The sequence below is a fragment of the Blastomyces gilchristii genome (assembly GCF_000003855.2).
Source record: "Blastomyces gilchristii SLH14081 genomic scaffold supercont1.5, whole genome shotgun sequence".
Classification (NCBI taxonomy): Eukaryota; Fungi; Ascomycota; class Eurotiomycetes; order Onygenales; family Ajellomycetaceae; genus Blastomyces; species Blastomyces gilchristii.
Window position 1 is genome coordinate 405966 of NW_003101678.1, and position 10679 is coordinate 416644.

At 30.2% G+C, this 10679-nt stretch overlaps 1 pseudogene across 1 annotated transcript; it reads right to left on the reverse strand.

The window, feature by feature from the left end:
• Nucleotides 1-10375: 10375 nt before the first annotated feature.
• On the reverse strand, nucleotides 10376-10464 carry BDBG_16766 (annotated as a pseudogene). Its single transcript has one exon. The product of its transcript is annotated as a tRNA-OTHER (tRNA).
• Nucleotides 10465-10679: the final 215 nt, after the last annotated feature.

Here is a 10679-nt window from a genome sequence, read left to right on the forward strand (position 1 = left end):
TGTACAAATCCTCATTTCAGTGACAATTTCAGTGAAAGATCTGTTTGAAAGATCTTCTTATACTTCTTCAGAAGCTTCTTCATATGCTTATTCTCTTATATATTCTTTATCTTGATTTTCTCCACTTTCAGATCCTGTATGATATACAGAATACTTTCAGATGAGGTCTTATAAATTATTCTCTTTGCTTATTAATGTATAAGTGGATTTAACTCTTCTATATCAGGAATATGAAATGTCCTTCTCATATCAGTTAATAGAATTATATGAACTGTTTTCTTTCTATCAGTCAACTGCATATAATATATACATCATTGAATCTATGAATTGAATCTTTGAAATTAATCAAGTTCAAGAATAAGATCATATTTCATGTTCTGCAGCTCTCACACTCAAATATAACAAGATCATTCTCTGAAGTGTAAGAAAACTCTTATTCTTATAGATGATATCAAATATCAGTTATCAGATAATCTTATATATCAGAGATTCTTCACTCAGTAGACCTCTTTCAGTCTTCAGATTATATAATTATCAATATATTATATAGAAGCTTCTATGTCTGCTAACACTTTTACAGCTATCTCTCAATTCTTATTCAAGTGTCTCTTATACATTAACATTTCAGGTCTCAAGACATTAAGATGAGTGTTCACTTCATTATTCTCATTCACATCTCATTCAGAAGTCTGCTTCTTCTTAATATTTACAGAATTTAGAGAGTTATCTAACACAGACATCTCTTTCACTTTGAAGACTTTTCATAGAATATCAGTAAGTGTCTCTGAGCTCACTGATTCTGCTAGTTTTTTAACTCTCTTACTTCTCTTAACTGTGCATACTGAGTGTAATCTTTTATATCATAATTTTAATATGTGCAGTTGAAGCAAGCTCAATGCTTGTAATATTAAGATTTTCACTTAGAAGATTTCTTTTTCAGAGAATTCAGTGCTTTAGTAATAATATTCAGATCTAGATTCATCATATTCAGATATATAACTTGTATTATAGAAGTCTGATTATTCATTCTCTGCTGAGACATACTCAATTACAGTATTTTCTATTATAATTGACTTACTTATTTCTGTATAATGAGAATGTTATATGCTTCTTTCACTGTATCTGATTATAAGATTAAGCATTTTCATTTCACTCTCAACTCAGATATAAGATTATGAATAAAAATCTATAAATAGAAAGATGTTAAAAGCTCTTCATTTAATATAAGATAGTGTAAACTGAAGTGTGTGAAGTATGATATAAGATTACTTACTTATCTACACTCAGTGAAGTATTTATAACACTTGTCTTATATATTCACTTTCTCAAAGTTGTGTAAGATTCATTTGAAAAACTCATTTCATGTTCATGAAAATAAATATCACTTCAGGTCTGTGAGATTCATCTTTTCATTAGTCATTTATAATGACTTTGCTTTTCTGTGTAGAAATGTGACAGATCTTAAGACTTATTGAAATTTTATTAATTATCTGTCTGTGAGTTCATATTCAATCTGATAATATGATTGTATCTAACTTAGCCAGCTAATTACAGTATTATTTTTTCAGTTGTCATTGAAGCTTGATAACTCTGACAGATCTTCTGACTTGATATATCTCATACTTGAATTCTCATTCTGCACAGTGATCTTTGATAATGTGTATACTTCTGAAGAGATTGTGAACAATTATGATAAGATCTTCAGATTCAGTGTAGTCATCTGTCTGTGTGAATATTCAATCTCTCACTGCAGATCTAAGATCTGATTTTCTCTATTCTTATTAATGATAATAATTGTGTTGATGAAGCTCTTCATAGTGAATACTTGATTCACAGTGAATGCTAATTATTATTTAACTTCTATCTCAGTCTGTCACTGTGTATACAAGGTCTCAATCTTATTTAGAATTCTTGTACATGTACAGAGTTTCAATTCTGATTTAGTGATTTCAGCTACTTTTCTTACTGCTTTGAGTAAACTCTCTGAGAGATTCTGCATATCTTTCAGTTCAGATAGCAGAGAAGAGTGTTATTTATATTGACTAGAAAAGGTATTCATTTCAGTGATTTCTCATTGATTATATAATGTCTATCATTATATTATTTCTGTTATCATTGTATGACTTCAGTAATAGTCACTCTTCTCTTTTTATTCTTCTTTTGAATAGAGAGCAGACTTTCTTAAATCTTATTCACTGCTCTCATTTCCTTCTCACATCTCATCTGTTCACATATCATATATGGCATTCATCTGAGCATGGAGTTTTCCCTCTATAAGTGAAGTAGTATTAATCAGATGCTCTTTCACTTGCTGCTCTTTATACACTATCTTTTGAGATGTTCTAGAATCACACTGATATGATAACTATGAATTGCTTTGTAGATGAAATTATCACACTCTGAAGAAGCCTGCACTTCTCATCAGTTTTTAGACATGCTATTAGATGTGATTCAAAGGTTGCTTTTTTCATCAGTGTACAATTACAGGCGTACACCAGCTTCTTATATATTGTATGCTAAATTAATTAGTGGCCGCTATGACCCCTTTACACTCGTAAGCAAGTTCGGAAGCGGCCGTGTTATTATCCGACGGTCGTACGTTCTTCCGAACCACCGTACGTTCTTCTGAACCATAACAGGCTGCATCTGATCAATCATATAGACTATTCTATTACACTTCACAGATTTCTACCACTTCATTCTCAATCGCCGATTCTCAGCTGTTATAAACATATATGCTCTGATTCTCAGTCATTCTTGATCACTGATTCTCAGCTGTTATAAATATGTATAAATTCTTTCACTCTGAAGCTTCACTGCATACATCATCACATACATGTATAAATATTTACTTTAATCACTGATTCTTGCACTTTCTCTTTCTTTTTCTTCTTTAATGTTTTTCACTTTGTTATATAAGATCTATAAATATTATATCAATCTATTCAGTGTAGGTCTCTTATACTTGAAAAATATTCATTATCTTCTTACTAGAAATGATTATTCACACTTATCATCTTCTTATTAAAAATAATTATTCATTGAGAAGATATCTGAACATGTAACAATGTGTAAGAAATAGAGAAATAATCAGTTAAGTAGTTACTGAGTTCTCAGATAGAAGCTTACTTATCAGTCACTCTGACTCTGTGATTCGGAAGAACGTATGACTGCTGAATAATAACGCGGCCGCTTCTGAACATGCTTACAAATGTAAAGAGGTCATAGCAGCCACTAATTAATTTAGTGTACTGTATATAAGAAGCTGATATATATCTGTAATTATATACTGACTTAAGCAATCTTTGAATTATATCTGATAGCATGTCTAAAAATCAGTGAGAAGTGCAGACTTCTTCAGCGTATAATAATTTCATCTATAAAGTGATTCATAGTTATCATATCAGTGTGATTCTAAAATACCTTAAAAGAGAGTGTATAAAGAGTAGTAAGTAAAAGAGAATCTGATTAATACTGCTTTGCTTATTAAAAGAAAACTTCATACTCAGATAAATATCATATATACAAATGAATGAGATGTGAGAAAGGAAATAAGAGTGATAAATCAGATTCAAAGAATATCACTCTCTACTCAGAAGAATAAAAGAGAGATGATTATCACTGAAATTATACAATAACAACAGAAAATCAGAAGTTATATCATAATATAATGTGGCGGGCTGCGCCCGATCAATTATATAGACTATTCCGTTACACTCCATAGATTCTTCCACTTCGATTCTCGGCCATTCTCGATTGCCGATCCTCGGCCGCCATGAACACGTACACTTCAATTCTCAGTCATTCTCAATCACTGATCCTCAGCTGCTATGAACACATATAGATTCTTCCACTCTGAAGCTTCACTGCATACATCATCACATACATGTATAAATATTCACTCTGATTACTGATTCTCACACTTTCTCTTTCTTTTCTTTTCTAACATTTTTCTCTTTATTATATAAGACCTATTAATATAATATCAATCTATTCAGTATAGATCTCTTACACTAGAAAAATGTTCATTGTCTTCTTATTAAAAATGATTATTCATGCATCATCTTCTCATTAGAAATAATTATCTATTAAGAAATATCTGAACACATAATAACATGTAAGAAATAGAGAAACAGTCAAACAGTTAAACAGATACTAAGTTCTTAGATAGAAGCTTACTCATCAGTCACTCTGACCCTGTAATAAGATCTTATAAAGAGAGTAAGATTTTATAAGAGAATATCAGTGACAGATCTGAGAGTTCTGACACTCAGATATATAAGATATTTATACAATTACACATCTGATGATCAATATAATCATGTCTAATAATAATATGAAATTCTCAAACATGAGTATAAATGTAATATCACAGTGACTTTAAGTAATGTTAGAATTGCAATAATAATAAATAGCTGATATACATGCAATGCAACAACTTCAATACAAAGAGATTCAATGATTAATCTATGTGATTTCAAGATCTACAGAATCAAATATAAAAGCACTGAAAGAATGCTTAGATGCTCTTACATATTTAATACTTTCAATCTCACTCTCTACTTATTATGAAGAATGGAAATGCTCATGAAACTGAGTGTAGATAAAGATGCTATCAGTTTATTAATCAATCAAGATTGATATATCAATGAATAATTGAAGAATTATATAAAACAGAAGTTTTATTTATAAATGAAAGTATGTGAATCAGTGTTACAAACATCTGACAATATCATCAAATATCTTGATATTCTGTTTCAAGACACTGTCATACAATAGAAAGTATTAGATTGATTACAAAGCATCTGACAGAGAAACATTTCTCTTACAACATTTATTTCTGACTTTGACATCAAGATCTTAGAAGCAGGTGATCAATCTTGAAAGAATTGAATGAAGATTAGTATGCTCAAGAAGACATTAACTTTCAAACTCTTACAGACTCTTATAAGTATAAATAAAGATCTAACTTATGAAGGTTTCTACATACAGCTCTGAACATTGAATAATCATCTTATCAAGCTCAAGAGTATACAGAACAGTGATAGAAGATATTACACTTCAGTCACTCATACACTCATACTGAAGAATAACAATGATGCAGGTGCTATGAATTGAGTAGACTTAAATATCTATATATAAGCAAGGGTCTTCACTGTCTGAATAGGCTTCTGAGTTTCTGAGATCACTCTCAAAGAAGTCATCAATTGATATCAACAAGAAGTGTGCATTAACCGTAATCAATCAGAGCACATTGCTTTTAACTGTCAATCAGTCTATATATCTTCTTATTCAAAGAATGAGTCAGTGTCTGTTCACATCAATCACATTACATTAGAGGAAGATTCAGAAGATAACTATGAGAATGTCTCAGTGAAACAGGAAAAAGATTAGCTTCTATTCAAATTCACAAACAGAAGCTTGAAGAGATCAGATAATAACAATTTAAAGAGAAAATGATAATGAATGTGATTCTTGTATCTACTGTGATTGATAATATATATAATATGAAAGCTATGATAGACAGTGATCTATATTACTATGCAATGATAAAATCTTCAGTTATAAGATATTATAACCTTCAGCATATTCTCTTATCAAAACTCTGACTTCTCACAGAATTTGATGATTCAAAAGACATTTATACTCATTACATAGTGAAGTTGATCATAGATGTGAAAGAACATCTACATAAAGATGTTTATGTATATAAAGTTGATAATCTGAATTATAATCTTATGTTAGAACTTCTCTGACTATCTGAATAAGACATCTTATTAAACACTTGAAATAGAAGCTTGATATTCTCTAATAATAATAGAATTCACAAAGATGACATTCACAAGATTTTGAATCTGACACAGATCTCTGCTAACATGTATAAAATACTCTGAAAAAGAAGTCACTGATAGCAGAATCATGTGATAATCTATTTCATCAGTCTGACTAATATTAAAAAGACTCTAGAAAAGTTATCTCATATTATAATAACAGATTCTTGTATGAAACTCTCTCAATAATATCATGAATATCTAGATGTCTTTTAATAAGATAATATTATGAATATATCTCTCTTACAAGATTCTGAAGTGAATCACAGTATTAAGTTAGAGAAAAAGAATGATAAGAATTCTGAACTGTCATGAGACTCTCTTTATAACATGTCTCAAGATGAACTTCTTCTCCTTCAAAAGACACTCAATAATCTGTTAAATAAGGAATTTATACACATTAGCAACTCTTCTGCTGCAGCCTCTATTCTCTTTGCAAAGAAATCAGATGAAGAACTTCAGTTCTGTATAAATTATCAAGAATTGAATAGATTAACAAAGAAAGATCATTATTCTTTATCTCTTATCAATGAAACTCTAGCTTGCATTGAACAAGCTCAATGATTTACAAAGTTAGATGTCATCACTGTGTTTTATAAGATCTGTATCACTGAAGAAGATGAGTGCCTTACAGCATTCTGAACATAATATAACCTCTTTGAATGAGTAGTTACATTCTTTAGACTGATCAATGTTCTCATTATATTTCAGAAGTATATTAACTGAGCACTCTGAGACTTTCTTAATAAATTTGCATCTGCTTATCTAGGTAGCATTCTCATCTTCATCAATGAATTCAGAAAGAAATATCAAGAGTATGTACAAAGAGTATTATAATAACTACAAGAAGCAGAACTATCAATTAATATTAACAAGTGTGATTTCAAAGTCAAGAGTACTAAATACTTAGATTTCATCATAGAAGCTGGTAAAGAAATCTGAATAAATTCTGAGAAGATCTCTGCTATTCTTGAATAAGAGGCTTCATACACTGTGAAAGATGTACAAAGCTTCATCAGATTTACTAACTTCTATCAGTGATTTATATGAAACTTCTCAGATATTGTAACATCACTTATAGAACTCATTAAAAAAGACTCAGTATTTCAATGATCAGCAGACACTGAAGCTGTATTTACACAGATAAAGAAGATGTTCATTAATACCTCTCTGCTGATAATATTCAATTCTGATCATAAGACAGTTGTTAAAGCTGATTTCTCTGACTATATAATAGAAGAAGTGATATTGTAATATGATAATGAAGATATTCTATAATCATGTATCTTTATATCTAAGAAACTGAGTCCTGCTGAATGCAATTATAAGATCTATGATAAGAAACTTCTCATGATTATACACTGTTTAGAAGAATAAGACTCTGAACTTCAAAATATCTTCAGATTTGAAATAGTCACAGATTATAAGAATCTCAAATACTTTATAACTACTTATAAACTCACTGAATAATAGATGTGATGATCTGAGTTCTTAAGTCACTTTCATTTTACAATACACTATCATTCTGGCAGCCAGAACTCAATAATAGATACTCTCTCACAATGAGAGTAAAATATGCCTTCTGATGTAGCAGACATCTGTTGAATGAACTAAGAATATCAGCTTCTAGATTCAAAGATATTAGTTGATCAAGATGAAATAACTCATGATATTATACACACTTCTCTGATTAGAACACTCTCTCTCTGAACTGATACTGATATTAACACTGATATCTCAACTTCTTCTGAATCTATATTAGATGAGCTATGACATACAGCAGCTCAAATCAATGAACTTCTTCAAGTACTCACTGAAGCAGTATAATAAGAAGCACTCTGATTTTCTTTAGAATTACATGTAAGAACTGACATCTCAGAATATTCAATCAATGATAATAACACTCTACAATTTCATGAATAATGCTGAGTTTCTCACTTCAAACTCTTATACACTCAGATAATGCAAGAGATGCATGATTTATATATAACTGATCATTCAGACTGTGAACAACTGTATAGAATAATCTCTCAAGAGTTCTATTAACCTGAGATATTAAACAGTATCAGACACTTTATCTGAAATTATAATCACTGTTCTTTCATTATCTTATAAAAGAATTGTAGAAAAGATCTACTGAAATCACTTAATCTTTCTGATAGAATCTGATGAGATGTAGCAATTGACTTCACTATTAATTTATCTGAGAGTAAGAGTTACAGAAATATTCTGATTATCATTGATTAACTAAGTAAAGATATAATATTGAAATCTTATAATAAGATGAATACTGAATAAGTTACTGAAGCCTTCTTACAGACTTCATTCTATCAGATACATGAGTTATCAAGATCAATAGTATCAGATCAGAACTGTCAATTCATGAGTACTCTCTGAACAAGAATCTATCAAGTTCTCAAGATTATATATCATCTGTCAACTGTCTATCACTCTGAGACTGATAATGCATCAGAATAGATAATTCAGACTGTAAAGAACTATCTCTATAAGTTCTGCAATCACTCACAAGATGATTGACATGACCTGCTTCTACACACAGAGGTCACTATCAATGAATAAGATGTCATTTCAACAGATATAAGCCTGTTCTTTCTTATACACAGTTATCACATAAAGATATTAAATCTTCTAGAGATTACACAGTTCACACTGAATCTCTGCAGTCTGATTCAGATCACTGACAATATAGTAACAAAGCTCTGAGATATCTGTAATTGAGCAGAGGCCTTCATAACAACTGTAAAACAAGATTAAGAGAATTAAATCAATGTTTATCAAGACTCTGCTGAACAATATAAGATAGAAGACTTGATATGATTGAATCTTAAGAATATACAGATCACACATTCATCTCATACACTGAATTATCATCATATTAAGTATAAAGTGATAGAAGTTCTGGATAGTCAGAACTATTATCTTAACATATTATCAGAGATTCATAATGTATTTCATACAAGCTTACTCTGCTGCACTGTCAACAATTCATTTCCTTCTTAACTGACTTCTGACTGACAGCTGCCAGGCATCATAGAAGAAGATAATAAGCTTGAGTGAGAGATTGAGAATATTCTTGATAAGAGATTTCATGACTGCAGTTAATAATATCTTATAAAATAAGTTAGCTATGATCAACTGATCTGAACTCTGAGTTCTGTGTTATCTGAAACAGCAGCTCTTGACTGATGAGAACTGCTTCTGAAAGAAGAAAGCTAATGTGACAAGCTGCACCTGATCAATCATATAGACTATTCTGTTATACTTCATAGATTCTTTCACTCCGATTCTCGGTCATTCTCAATTGCTGATCCTCAGCCGCTATGAATGCATACACTTCAATTCTCAGTCATTCTCAATCACCGATTCTCAGCTGTTATAAACACATATAGATTCTTTCACTCTGAAGCTTCACTATATACATTACTACATACATGTATAAATATTCACTCTGATCACTGATTTTCATACTTTCTCTTTCTTTTCTTCTCTAACATTTTTCTCTTTGTTATATAAGATCTATCAATATAATACCAATCTATTCGGCGTAGGCCCCTTACATATAATTATATAATAATATAATAATAGACATTATATAATTAATAAGAAATCACTGAAGTGAACATCTTCTCTAGTTAATATGAATAACACTCTTCTCTGCTATCTGAACTGAAAAATATGCAGAATCTCTCAGAGAGTTTACTTAAAACAGTAAGAAAAGTAGCTGAAATTATTAAATCAGAATTGAAGCTTTATACATGTACAAGAATTCTAAACAAGATTGAGATCTTGTATATACAGTGACAGACTGAGACAGAAGTCACACAATAATTAATATTCATTATAAATTAAGCATTCACTATGAAGAGCTTCACTGACACAATTATCATCATTAATAAGAATAGAGAAAACTAGGTCATAGATTTACAGTGAGAGATTGAATATTTACATAGATAGATAATTACACTGAATCTGAAGATTTTATCACAATTATTTACAACCTCTTCAGAAGTGTATATATTATCAGAGATTATTGCATAGAATGAAAATCTGAACATGAAATACATTAAGTTAAGAGATCTGTTAGAACTATTAAGTTTTAATAATAATTGAAAAAATAATACTGCAATCAGCTGACTAAGTCAGATATAATTATATTATTAGATTGAATATGAACTTACAGATAGACTGACCATGTGACTGTGTCTGAGATCAGAATCAAACTTTAAAGTTATTATATTATTATTATTATTATTATTATTCTTTCATTATACTCATATGCAAGCGGAGCTTATGATAAGTCCTTGCGTGATGTTAAATACAGATCAAGTGTTGATTATACAGGAGGAAATACAGGTGTTGAGACCATGCCAAGATAACAAGAACATAGGAAAATACAAAGAAGTGACAATTAGATACATGCGATAATAACTTCCCAGCTCAGGAACATAGAGTAATTCATTGAAGTGATTTGTACACCTCTGTATTTATTAGGAACCTGAGGTGCTTGAGTTCCGGATTTAATGTATCCCCTGCGGGTTTCGAACCCACGCGCCTTGGTTTCCCACGCCAAGGTGCTACCGGGTGGCCGCATTAACCATTCAGCCACCGGGGCAAAGTTATTATATTACTTAAAAGCATTACTTCTGATTATAATTTGTATTCATTATATTGATTTCAAATCATGTTATTTCAAATATTAAAGATCTTAGATTGACTTTTCAAATAAAAATCTAGTCTCAGATAAAGAATATATTTAAATTCTTAGTTACATTTTCATTCTGATCTCATTATTAAAAATGATATTAAATGAGATTATGAAATCATTTC